This window comes from Arachis hypogaea, chromosome 13 (assembly GCF_003086295.3).
Source record: "Arachis hypogaea cultivar Tifrunner chromosome 13, arahy.Tifrunner.gnm2.J5K5, whole genome shotgun sequence".
Lineage (NCBI taxonomy): Eukaryota > Viridiplantae > Streptophyta > Magnoliopsida > Fabales > Fabaceae > Arachis > Arachis hypogaea.
In genome coordinates this window covers 58,401,717-58,415,265 of record NC_092048.1, presented here as the reverse complement: position 1 = coordinate 58,415,265, position 13,549 = coordinate 58,401,717, and positions in this window count along the sequence as shown.

Sequence of the window (13,549 nt, the reverse complement as noted above, 5' to 3'; positions counted from 1 at the left end):
AGAAAATATATTTCGAGTGCAGGGAGGTCAGAATCCAACAGCATCTGCAGTCCTTTCTCAGTCTCTAAATCAGATTTTTGCTCAGGTCCCTCAATTTCAGCCAGAAAATACCTGAAATTATAGAAAAATACACAAACTCATAGTAAAGTCCAGAAATGTGATTTTTGAATAAAAACTAATAAAAATATAATAAAAAGTAACTAAATTATACTAAAAACTATGTAAAAATAATGCCAAAAAGGGTATAAATTATCCGCTCATCAGGTAGCTAGGGTTAGGGTTAGGTCAAAATTTAGGGTTTTGATTTGGAGATTTTAGGTTTAATTACAGTAAGGTAATTTTAATAAAATTAGGGCATAGAGTATAAATTTGAAATCTAATTAAATACTTAAAATTACTTCAAAAATATTATTTGTTGTATCAAAATACTAATTAATTTAAAATCGAATACTTTAATTAAAATTATAAGATAATAAGATTAATTTCCTTTATTTCCAAAACTTAAAGTATTGAATTATAAAAATATCAAACTATCTAAATTAAATCATATAAAATTCTTATTATTTCATAACTACTAACGTTATAATTTAACAGTGCTGCTACACATCCATATAACTATATAACCATGTTGGCCCAATCCCAAATAGAATCAGGCGCATTAAATAGAGAGTGAAAAACACGCGCACACGAAAGAAACCCTCATTTTTCATTTGCGCTTCATTATGAAAAAACGTTACATCTTCAACACGAAACTAGTACACCAAAACACTTATTCGCTTCGAATATCTCGGAACATCACTCAAACTTCAATCACATTCTCTGCGGAAACCACTACTGCAAAGGAATCGGAAGAAGATTCCACAAGCAACAACTAGAAACATACGAAAACAGCAACAAAGACTTCCCAAGGTATGAGAAAACTACTGTTCATTTAAAATCTTGCAATGTCGTATTTCGCCTACTTGCATTTTAGTTTTGCTGGTTTGATTTGCTTCATTTAGTAGATTAAACTATTGTGAATGATTTTTATAGTATAACTAGGACTTGGAATGAAATTCGTTGTTATTTTCGTTCAATTCAGTAGATAGTGTAACTAGGGCTTTAAGATATACGTGCTTGTTCTTATTGGTGTGGATAGTTTAACTAGAGCTTTTTTACTATCTTCAGTACTTCTTTTGCATGGAAGAATACTATTCTTGTTGATTGAAAGTTGACCATCATTTATTAACCACATGGACGTTTTTCGGTTCGGTGGCCTTTGTGATTTTGGTTCTGTGCATGAACGTTTTTCGGTTTGGTAGCTGTTCATACCCTGGACCGAGCTAGAAGGTCCGGGTTGGACTAAAGCAAATCGACCAACCTCTTTAGAGGTTGGCTCACCATCGACCTCTTCATAAAGAGCTCGGGTAAACCACCACAGAGGCCCAAGAAGGCCCAGAATGAAAGGACCACTAACTACTACAAGGCGGTTAGCCAAAGATATGATCTCAGTCAGAAAAGATAAGATAACAAAACTTATCTCAAGGGAAGATCGTCAAACACTACTATAAATACACTGGAACACCCAAGTATAACTGATGAGACGCAGAAGCTGGTGAATTAAAAATTATTAAAATGGTTACGTTGCAAGTATAGTTCTTAACTCACCGAAAATCTGCCTATCAATTTAGAAGTATGTCACAGAGAGTTTGAATTAAAAATTACTGGGAGTTTTAAGTCCCAGGTCGTCTCCCAACGAGTTGCAGAAAAGTGTGCTATCTTATTAATCAGATGTTCAAAGAAGTTGAGTTAAGTAAATTGGAATTTAAATTGAGGAAATTTAATTAATATGAGTAAAAGCCTTGACTGGGAGTTGATTGGTTGGAATTTCTACTATTGATGGAGTAATTGTAAGATTAATTTATAATTAATGGTTGTTCTGTTTGGTTATCCTTTACTAAGTAAGGGAAAATCAAACAAGTTGGAATGCCAGATCTGTTCACAAGTTGCAACCCACTTAGTTCAAAGGGAATGGCGTTGGTGACAGGATAGCAATCCAACGTTCAACCCAATTACAAATTTTTCCTTCAATCCTTCCAACTCAAGAGTTCCTTTTAATCAACTCCTCATCAAGTAAAGAAACTACTCACGCATTGTAACTAATAAATCCATAGCACATGAAAGGGAATTAAAGGAAGACATGATTATTGGAATTGAAATTGAATTAAAAAGAAATAATCCTTGTATTAATTAATCATAAAAGTATTCAAATAACAAAATTGAACAAAACAAAGAACATGGAAGAATGAAACCAAGTTAAGAAAACGAACTAGAATGACGAAGTCTTGATGATGAAATAACTCTTCTCAATGTTCCAATGCTAAGATCAATTGAAAATTAAAAATTCTAAAACCTAGAGAGAAAAACCTAAGAGAGTAAAACTAGATCTAAAACTGTCTCTGAATGAATGTGTTGTTTGTTTCTGCATATTCTCTGACTCTAGTCTGCTGTTCCGGGCCGAGAACTGGGTCGAAATAGGGTCCAAAATTGCCCCCAGCGAATTCTGCAGATTATGCAAATCGCACATGTCACGCGATCGCGTCATCCATGCGGACGCGTCACTTGCGCTTTTCCTCGCCATGCGTTCACGTCGTCCACGCTACCGCGTCGCTGCGATTTGCTCTCCTTCGCGCGGTCGCGTGAGCCATGCGATCGTGTCACTTCTCGCTGGTTATCTCCTCAAATTCTTGTGTTTCTTCCATTTTTGCTAGCTTCCTTCCCAATCTCCAACTCATTCATGCCCTATAAAATCTGAAACACTTAACACACAGATCACGGCATCGAATGGAATAAAGGAGAATTAAAATTAAATAATTAAAGTCTCTAGGAAGCAGTTTTCAAACATGTAATAAATTCCGGAAAGAAATCTAATATGCATGCTAATTTAATGAATAAGTGGGTAAGGATCATGATAAAACCACATAATTAAACATAATATAAACCATAAAATAGTGGTTTATCAACCTCCCCACACTTAAACATTAGCATGTCCTCATGCTTAATTGAAGGAGATTAGGAAACAAGTATGAACATGTAGAAACTCATGAAATGCAATGCAAACCTATATATATATATATATATATATATATATATATATATATATATATATATATATATAAATAAATACAACTATATGGTTCTTGCCCACTTGATCAAAAGTAAATAAGCTCTTCAAAATAATTACAAATCAAATTCCACTAATTCTATCATTATACAATAAAATGGATAAAAGTGCAAGAAGATAGCTCATGAAAGCAGGGAACATGAAAATTCAAGTATTGAACCCTCACTGATAATGTATGTACGCTCTAATCTCTAGTGTATAGGGTCATCACTCTCTCCTTCTCTAATCATGCTTTCTAACTTTTGTTCTTCTCCTAACTAATCAACAACAATTAAATATCCCAATTGAATCTTTGGTTAGCTTAAGATAGTGTGTTAATTAAGTATGGGGAAACTGTGGGAACATGGGTTAATAAAGAAAAAGTATAATGTTTCTAATTTATTTGAATATCAGGAATTTGGGAACCTACTCATGAAAAACCAAAATAGAAAAATAATAGAAAATCCATGTGCATTAATAAGTTATGCTTGTTTCTCTACAAAAAAAAAAAGAAAAAAAGAAAAAAAAGAGAAAAAAGAGAAAAATCCAAAAATACTTAATAAATAAGTAAATAATGGGACAAAATTACCCCAATATTAAGTTTAATAAAAGATCAATGCACATGTGATAAAAATTAAAGAAAAATTTGGTACATGAGTATGGGAATTATACAAAAGTGAGAATTATGGGTAGCTAGGCATGAATTTAAAAGTATATAGAGTATATGTATATTAGGTGAGAGCTTAGGTTAATTGAAGATTCATATTATAGCTCACTTGGCCATACATATATCCTTACCTTTACCTCAGCCCCATTACAAATTTGAAAAGACCTCATGATGTTTGTATTGGTACATTAAATATTTGTTGATTGGTTAGATGAAGAACAAGGTTTAGAAAGCATGACTAGAGAAGAGTAGAGTGAATAACCCTATACACTTGAGAGATTAGAGTGATATACACTACCAGTGAGGGTTCAATGCTTGATTCTATGTTCCCTTCTTTTATGAGCTGTCTTCTTACAAGTTTACCTAATTTTAATTTTATGATTTGAATAAGTGAAATCTGATTTATGTTTGTCTTGGAGAACTTATTTATTTTTAACTAAGTAGGTAGAAACATTTTGCATGTAGTTGCATTCATATAGATAGGATTGCATTTCATACATTCTTACTTTCTTCTTCATTCCTTTATAGCTTCTCTTGAGCTTAGCATGAGGACATGCTAATGTTTAAGTGTGGGGAGGTTGATAAACCACTATTTTATGGTTTATCTTGTTCTCAATTGAGTGGTTTTTATCTACTCTTTACCCACTTATTCATACTATTTGCATGGTTTTACATTTGCCTTCCTAATTATGTGCTTTGATTGAAAACATGGTTCTTTGATCTTATATTTGCTTATTATTAATCCTCTCTTATCACCATTAGATGCCTTAATATGTGTGTTAAGTGATTTCAGAGATTACAGAGTAGGAATGGTTTAGAGGATGGAAAGGAAGCATGCAAAAGTGGAAGGAATACAAGAAGTTGGAGAAATTGCTAAGCTGTCCAGCCTGACCTCTTCGCACTCAAACGGCTATAACTTTAGCTACAGAGGTCCAAACGACGCGGTTCCAGTTGCGTTGGATAGCTAACATCCGGGGCTTCGATTTGATATATAATATGCTGTAGTTCCCCTGACGAGAGGTGACGCGACCGCGTGATCCATGCGGCTACGTCGCAGTGACGGAAATCAGCGTGTTTGAATTCTTCTCCAGCGATTTCTGTGCTATTTTCGACCCAGTTCTCGACCCAGAAAATACAGATTAGAGGCTATAAAGTAGGGGAATGCACTCATTCATAAAGAGGCTCTCATAATCCACTTTTCATGTTTTAGATGTAGAGTTAGAGAGAGAGGCTCTCTCTCTCTCTTAGGATTAGGATTTAGGATTTCTCTTAGTTTTTAAGAGTGACTCTCGATCCAGGTTCAATATTCCTTTTTCTTCATATTTCTCTTTTACTTTCAGATACTCTAATGCTTTTATTTGCATTTGACTTATGTTGCCCAATTGGCTTATGAATTTTTCCATGTTAGATTTTACTACTTTGAATGTATTTTATCTGAGGTATTCCAGATATTTGTGATTTTAATTTAGCTTTCTACATTCTTGGCTTTGGTTAAGAAATTAGTAACTCAGGATAACTAAGTCCGGACTTCCAATTTCTAATACATTGCCAAGAGTTTATTTTTATTGTTATTATTTTATTTCCTCTGCCATTTACTATTGTTGCTTCTTATCTTATACATTAATAAAACCCCAAAACATACTTTTTTCCATAACCAATAATAGGAACATACCTCCCTGCAATTCCTTGAGAAGACGACCCGAGGTTTAAATACTCGGTTATTAATTTTAAAAGGGTTTGTTACTTGTGACAACCAAAACGTTTGTACGAAGGGATTTTTGTTGGTTTAGAGACTATATCTACAACGCGACTGTTTTTATGACATTGTTTACTGGCAAAAATCCCAACGTCAAAATGGCGCCGTTGCCGGGGAATTGCAAACGTGTGCCTTATTATTGGTTATTGTAAATATTTGCTTTTTTCTTGTTTATTTTTGTTTTTATTTTTGTTTTTATTTTTGCTTTTTCGTAAATTAAGAGGTTATTGGATTTTATTTTTAAAATTTTTATCTTATCTTATCTTATTTCAAAAATCAAATTTCAAAATTCAAATTTAAAAATTTTCAAAATTTAAATTTAAAAATTTTCAAATTTCAAATTTCAAATTTCAAAATTTAATTTTCAAATTCAAAATTTAAATAACCTTTTAATTTAAATTTATTTTTATTTTCATTTTTAATTTTTATTTACTACTATGAACTCTCACCCCTTTGGCTATGAGTCTGGTTACAATTATGTTGCAGGAAGAAGAAATTACAATGAGAACAGGCATCAAGGTTGGAACAATCAAAGATGGGAGGAGCCACAAGGATTTGATCAACCCTCATGGCAACAACCACCTCCAATGGACTATCAACAACCACCACCATATGCCTATGAACCCTTTCCTCGACACAACTTTGAACTACCACACTCACAAGCCAACTACCACCATTCACCTCCATATGACCCTAACCCTCAACCACCATACCAACCACCTTATGAGCCATATGAACCATATATAGAACCACCCCAATTCCAATCCACTCACTCCTAACCACCACCACTTCTCTATGTGTCCTGTCCAAATCCGGCAACCCGAGAAGCAGAGGTTCGCCTAAAAGAAACAGTGGATAGATTTCAGGCAACCATTCATCAATTGGGGCAAGCAATAATGAGTCAATTAGCTTCCGGACGTTTGGACACTCAAGGAACCCCCATGGCTTCATGTGGGCAATCTAATGAAGAACGTAGTATGAAGGAGATACTAGAAACTCCAGTGAACAGTACGGAGCATGACTTTGTATTGGAACAAGTAGAGGAAGCCGGAATTATTGAAGAAGAAGAAGTGGTTGAAGACTTAGGAGATGCAGAACCTCCATGGGAAAGTCCAGTCATAGAACCTCCTTCCAAGACGGTTGAAATTGATGCTGAGGAGGGTGTACAACCTCCAAAGCATATCATAGTTGAAGACTTCGAAGAGGTTGATCAAGAGATGGAGATTCAAGAAGAAGAAGCACAACCTCCCATGCCCTTGGAAAGCAATGAAGAGGAGATTGAATTGAAAGAGAGCTACCAAGAGGAAGATGTTGAAATTGAAGAAGCTTGCAAAGAGGTGGTAGCTATCAGAAAAGAGCACAATGGAGTGGAGCTTGCAATTTCATTAAAAATACCTCCCTCTAAGTTGCCATCATCCTTCACAACATTCAAGTGGATAAAATTCATATCCCTTAGCTTTCTAATTCCACTTGAATATGGGCTACTGGAGACGGATGGTCAACTTAGAGCTCTTTGTGGCATAAAGGGTAAGAGGAAGATGGTCAGTGGTATGAACTGTCCTGCAAGGTTCATTATGGTTGGAAGCTTTAAGTTTAAACACAAGGGTTGGTATAAAGCTCAACTGAATGGGTCTAGGAAGTTGTTTGACCGCTTTAGTGAGAATTCAGATTGCTTGCCACCCGGATGGAATCATAAGGATCAACAAGAAGACAGGTGTAATAGCAAGGTTTGGGATCCTGGAATCTGTTCTGACATCCAACACCCCGGGAGCCTAAGAATCTGTTTGAAGCTGCTCAAAGGCTTTACGTGCCTAGTTTGGGACCCTGGAGGTTACTGGAATCACAAACATTGGTGGAGATTCCTGGATGAATACAAGCATAAGCCACCATAACAGAGAGCTCACCAAATGTCCAACTTAAGGACGTTAAATAAAAGTGCTAGGTGGGAGACAACCCACCATGGTATGATCGTTCATTTTTCATTTTTATTTAGTTTTATTTGTTTTCGAGTTTTATTTTATTTTATTATATTGAACCTGGAGTTTTGCATCACATTCATATTAACACTGCATTCTGCATCTTTTCAGATTAAAAAAAAAAAGCGAGCACGCGACGCGACCGCATCAGCGACGCGTCCGCGTCATATAGGAATAATGACCTCCTACGCGACCGCGTCACCCACGCGGCCGCGTGACCTGAAATCGGCGTAAAAAGGGTGCATGGCCAAAAGTTGAGCTGGAATTGGGCTGTACCCGTGCTAGTAGCACAAGCCCTGCCACGTGAACGCGTCACCCACGCGTCCGCGTCATATTGGAAATAAGGCCACCCGCGCGATCGCGTCGACCACGCGACCGCGTCACCATGGATTTTGGCAATACTGAGTTTTGAACAGAGAGTTGTGCGACCACGAGGCTGCACTCGTGCCACTAGCACAAATCAAGTCACGCGATCGCGTGCTCCACACGTCTGCGTCGCCCAACCTTATCGCGCACCACGCGACCGCGTCGCTAACGTCGCACAACCTATCCAGATTCGTGCCAATTTTCTTATCTTTTCTTCTCTGAATCCTTATTCTTCTTATCTTTTCTTATTTCTTTCTTGTTTTCTCTCACTTCCATTCTATTTTATTTAATTTATTTGCATACTTTCATTCATTGCATATTTTTCTAAAATTATTATTAGTGTTCAAATGTTCTTATTCAACTGTTACATCTTTTCTGGTATTTTCTTAGTGCTTAGTGACTTGTTTCATTCTTATTGAGTAATATTATTTAAATCAATGCCAATCTTTTATATCTATATTACTCTTGCATTGACATGAATTTATATTATCTCTCCTTCTCCATTCTCTTCTCCATTGTTGCAAATTTTCGCACCACTGGCATGCCATGTGCTTCTATTGTCTTCTCACTTGCATGTTGTAGCTACCATGTAATTGAGACCCTCATTATTTGGCATCAACCAACCCATGTTTTATTTATTTTCCTATCTTTATTTCTGGGTTACTCTTCTTCCCTTTTTCTTTCAGGATGGCCACTCGGAAGGGAACCGGAAGACGTTTACATGGGGAAACAAACAAGTCCATCAACAAAATCCTTGGAGAAAAGCATCCGTTGGAGAAGACCCGTCCACCTGCACATCTCAGCATGCACCGAGGACGGTGCAATCTTTAAGTGTGGGGAGGTCGATACCGATCTCCGTGGGTTAGTACCTTCCTATCTCAACACCAATATTTTATTTTCTTTGTTTATTCATTGTTTGCATGTTTGATTGCATATTTGTTTGATTTTTTGCATACTTTACCACTTGGTTGAAGTAATATTTTCTTTTTCAAGAAACCTTTTAAGAGTATTTCACTAATTTGAATAAAATTTAATGTTACACTTGTTTGAAGAGATATTATACTGGAACATGGTTTAGAGCTCGAACACACAAAACCTGTGAGATTTTGAGCCTATTTGAATTGGTTGCATTTTCCAATCAATATTTTATTTTTGATGTGTGTTTTTCTCTCTAAAATTGTGATCTTTGTCTTGCTTAATTCTATATTTCCATAATTTGATGTATGCATACACTTACATGATTGAGGCCTTTGTTTCACTAAGCTTACATACGCATATGGCCTTACCTTTCATTATCCCTTGCAAACCAATTTTGAGCCTATTTTACCCCTTTGTTCTTTACTTTAGCTCATCATTAACTCTAAGCGAAAAATAATATTGTCCTTAATTTGAATCCTTGGTTAGCTTAGACTAGTGAAAGTGCTTATGATTTAAGTATGGGAAATTGGGTTTGGAAACATTTGGTTTGAGAATTGAGTATGTTAGAATTTTTTTGAAAATGTGAAAGAAATATTTAGGGCATGTTCATGCATTCAATAAATTAATCATATGCATTGAGAAAAACAAAAGAAAAAATATATATATATATATATATATATATATATAAAGAAAAAAAAGAGAGAAAAAGAAAAGAAAAAGTGCAAATAAGAGAAAGGGGACAAAATGCCCCAAAGTAAATGTTGAAAGCAATGCATATGTACTGTACTTAAAATTAGAATGCATGAATATGTGGAAAACATGGTTAATGGATAGTTAGATTTTGTATTATAATTACATGGATTGTTTAAGTTAGGTGAAAAAAGTTTAAGTTAATTAAGGATTCAGATTTTAGTCCACTTGGCCAAATACAATCCTACCTTGACCCTAACCCCATTACAACCCTTAAAAGACCTCTTGATTTGTGTATTTGTGCATTAAATTTTTGTTGATTGTTAGATGAAGAGAAAGCCTTAGAAAGCAAGGTTAGTACAAGAATTGAGAGAATCGAACCTTAAACACCTGAGTGATTAGAGTGTATACACTACCAGTGAGGGTTCGATGCTCAATTCCTTGTTCCCTGCTTTCATGAGTTATTTTCTTCTTACAAGTCTATTTGTACTTCATTTTTATGATTTGAATTAGTGAAATCCAGTTCATATTTGTTCTTGAAAGATTTGTTTATTTTTAACCAAGTAAGTAGAAACATCTTAGCATGTAGTTACATTCATAGGTTGCATTTCATACTCTCTATCATTCCTCTTCATCTTTATAGTTTCTCTTGAGCTTAGCATGAGGACATGCTATTGTTTAAGTGTGGGGAAGTTCATAAACCACTATTTTATGGTTTATCTTGTACTCAATTGAGTGGTTTTTATCTACTCTTTACCCACTTATTCATACTATTTGCATGGTTTTACATTTGCCTTCCTAATTATGTGCTTTGATTGAAAACATGCTTCTTTGATCTTATATTTGCTTATTATTAATCCTCTCTTATTACCATTAGATGCCTTGATATGTGTGTTAAGTTTTTTCAGAGATTACAGGACAGGAATAGTTTGGAGGATGGAAAGGAAGCATGCAAAAGTGGAAGGAATACAAGAAGTTGGAGAAATTGCTAAGCTGTGCAGCCTGACCTCTTTGCACTCAAACGGCTATAACTTGAGCTACAGAGGTCCAAACGACGCGGTTCCAGTTGCGTTGGAAAGCTAATGTCCGGGGCTTCGATTTGATATATAATATGCTATAATTCCTCTGACACTAGGCAACGCGACCGCGTGATTCATGCGGCCGCGTCGCAGTGACGGAAATCCAGCGTGGCAAAATTCGAAACCAGCGAATTCTGGACTGTTTTTGACCCAGTTTGCGGCCCAGAAAATACAGATTAGAGGCTATAAAGTGGGGGATTGCATACATTTAGGAGAGGCTCTCATTTTTACAATTTTAGGAGTAGATGTAGTTCTCTCCTCTCTCTTAGGATTAGGATTTAGGATTTCTCTTAGTTTTAGGAGTGACTCTCAATCCCAGGTTCTTTATTTTTATTTATTTTTCTAATTTAATTTATGAACTCTTCCATGTTACATTTGATATCTTTATTAGTGCTAATTTGAGGTATTTCAATTCATGATTGCTTTCTTTTATTTACATGATTACTGCTTCCCATCTGAAGACATTTTTAATTCAGTAAATTTACTCTTTTCTTTTTGGCTTTCGTTAAGTAATTGGTAACGCTTGAGCTGTCAAATAAAGGAGTGGTTGAAATTAGGAGTTGCTCCAATAACTCTAGTCTTTCAATCGGAATTGACTAGGACCTGAGGGTTAAGCTAATTAATTCACTTGATCTACCTTCATAGTTAGAGGTTAACAAAGTCAGATTAAAATTCAAATTTCATCACAATTGATAAGGATAGGACCTCCAGTTCTTGTACCTTGCCAAGAGATTTTATTGTTATTATTTTATTTTACTTGTCATTCAATATATTCCCTCCTTACCTCCTAATAAACCCCAATTTACAACTCATAATCAATAATAAGAACATACGTCCCTGCAATTCCTTGAGAAGACGACCCGAGGTTTAAATACTCGGTTATCAATTTTAAAAGGGGTTTGTTACTTGTGACAACCAAAACGTTTGTATGAAAGGACTTTTGAAGGTTTAGAAACTATACTTGCAACGAGGATTTATCCGCAAATTTCTAGACCACGCAAAAGTTCTCTCATCAAAATGGCGCCGTTGTTTAGAATTAATATCTAAACATGAATTAGTATTTAAGTGTGGGGAGGTTGATAAACCACTATTTTATGGTTTATCTTGTACTCAATTGAGTAGTTTTTATTAACTCTTTACCCACTTATTCATACTATTTGCATGGTTTTATATTTCCTTCCTAATTATGTGTTTTGATTGAAAACATGCTTCTTTGATCTTATATTTGCTTATTATTAATCCTCTCTTATTACCATTAGATGCCTTGATATGTGTGTTAAGTGTTTTCAGAGATTACAGGACAGGAATGGTTTGGAGGATGGAAAGGAAGCATGCAAAAGTGGAAAGAATACAAGAAGTTGGAGAAATTGCTAAGCTGTCCAGCCTGACCTCTTCGCACTCAAACGGCTATAACTTTAGCTACAGAGGTCCAAACGACGCGGTTTTAGTTGCGTTAGAAAGCTAACGTCCGGGGCTTCGATTTGATATATAATATGATATCGTTCCTCTGACGCTAGGTGACGCGACCGCGTGATCCATGCGGCCGCATCGCAGTGACGGAAATCAGCGTGTTTGAATTCTTTTCCAGCGATTTCCGGGCTGTTTTCGACCAAGTTCGCGGCCCAGAAAACACAGATTAGAGGCTATAAAGTGGAGAAATGCATCCATTCAAGGGAGGCTCTCATAATTCACTTTTCATGTTTTATATGTAGAGTTAGAGAGAGAGGCTCTCTCTCTCTCTTAGGATTAGGATTTAGGATTTCTCTTAGTTTTTAAGAGTGACTCTTGATCCAGGTTCAATATTCCTTTTTCTTCATATTTCTCTTTTACTTTCAGATACTCTAATGCTTTTATTTGCATTTGACTTATGTTGCCCAATTGGCTTATGAACTTTTTCATGTTAGATTTTACTACTTTGAATGTATTTTATCTGAGGTATTCCAGATATTTGTGATTTTAATTTAGCTTTCTACATTCTTGGCTTTGGTTAAGAAATTAGTAACTCAGGATAACTAAGTCCGGACTTTCAATTTCTAATACCTTGCCAAGAGTTTATTTTTATTGTTATTATTTTATTTCCTCTGCCATTTACTATTGTTGCTTCTTGTCTTATACATTAATAAAACCCCAAAACATACTTTTTTTCCATAACCAATAATAAGAACATACCTCCCTGCAATTCCTTGAGAAGACGACCCGAGGTTTAAATACTCGGTTATCAATTTTAAAGGGGTTTGTTACTTGTGACAACCAAAACGTTTGTACGAAGGGATTTTTGTCGGTTCAGAGACTATATCTACAACGCGACTGTTTTTATGAAATTCTTTACTGGCGAAAATCCCGACGTCAAAATGGCGCCGTTGCCGGGAAATTGCAAACGTGTGCCTTATTATTGGTTATTGTAAATATTTTTTTTTATTTTTGCTTGTTTATTTGTTTTTATTTTTGTTTTTATTTTTGCTTTTCCATAAATTAAGAAGTTATTTGTTTTTATTTAGTTATTAAAAAAAATTTTTTTTCAAAAATTTGTTCTTAGTGTTGATCTTGATCTTCAAGTTGTTCTTCACGTTCATCTTGACCTTCAAGCTGTTCTTAGTTGTTTTCTTCATTTTTGATCTAAAAATTTGAAATTTGGTGTCATTTTATTGTTTTTCTCTTTCCTCATTAAATTCAAAAATATTTTTAATTAATTTTTTTCGAAAAAAAATTTAGATTTTTATTTTAAAAATTTTTATCTTATCTTATCTTATTTCAAAAATCAAATTTCAAATTTCAAATTCCAAAATTTAAAATTCAAATTTCAAAATTTAAAATTCAAATTTCAAAATTTAATTTTCAATTTCAAAATTTAAATAACCTTTTAATTTAAATTTATTTTTATTTTTGTTTTTAATTTTTTATTAGCTACTATGAATTCTCACTCCTCTCGCTTCAAGTTTGATTCCAATGTTGTTG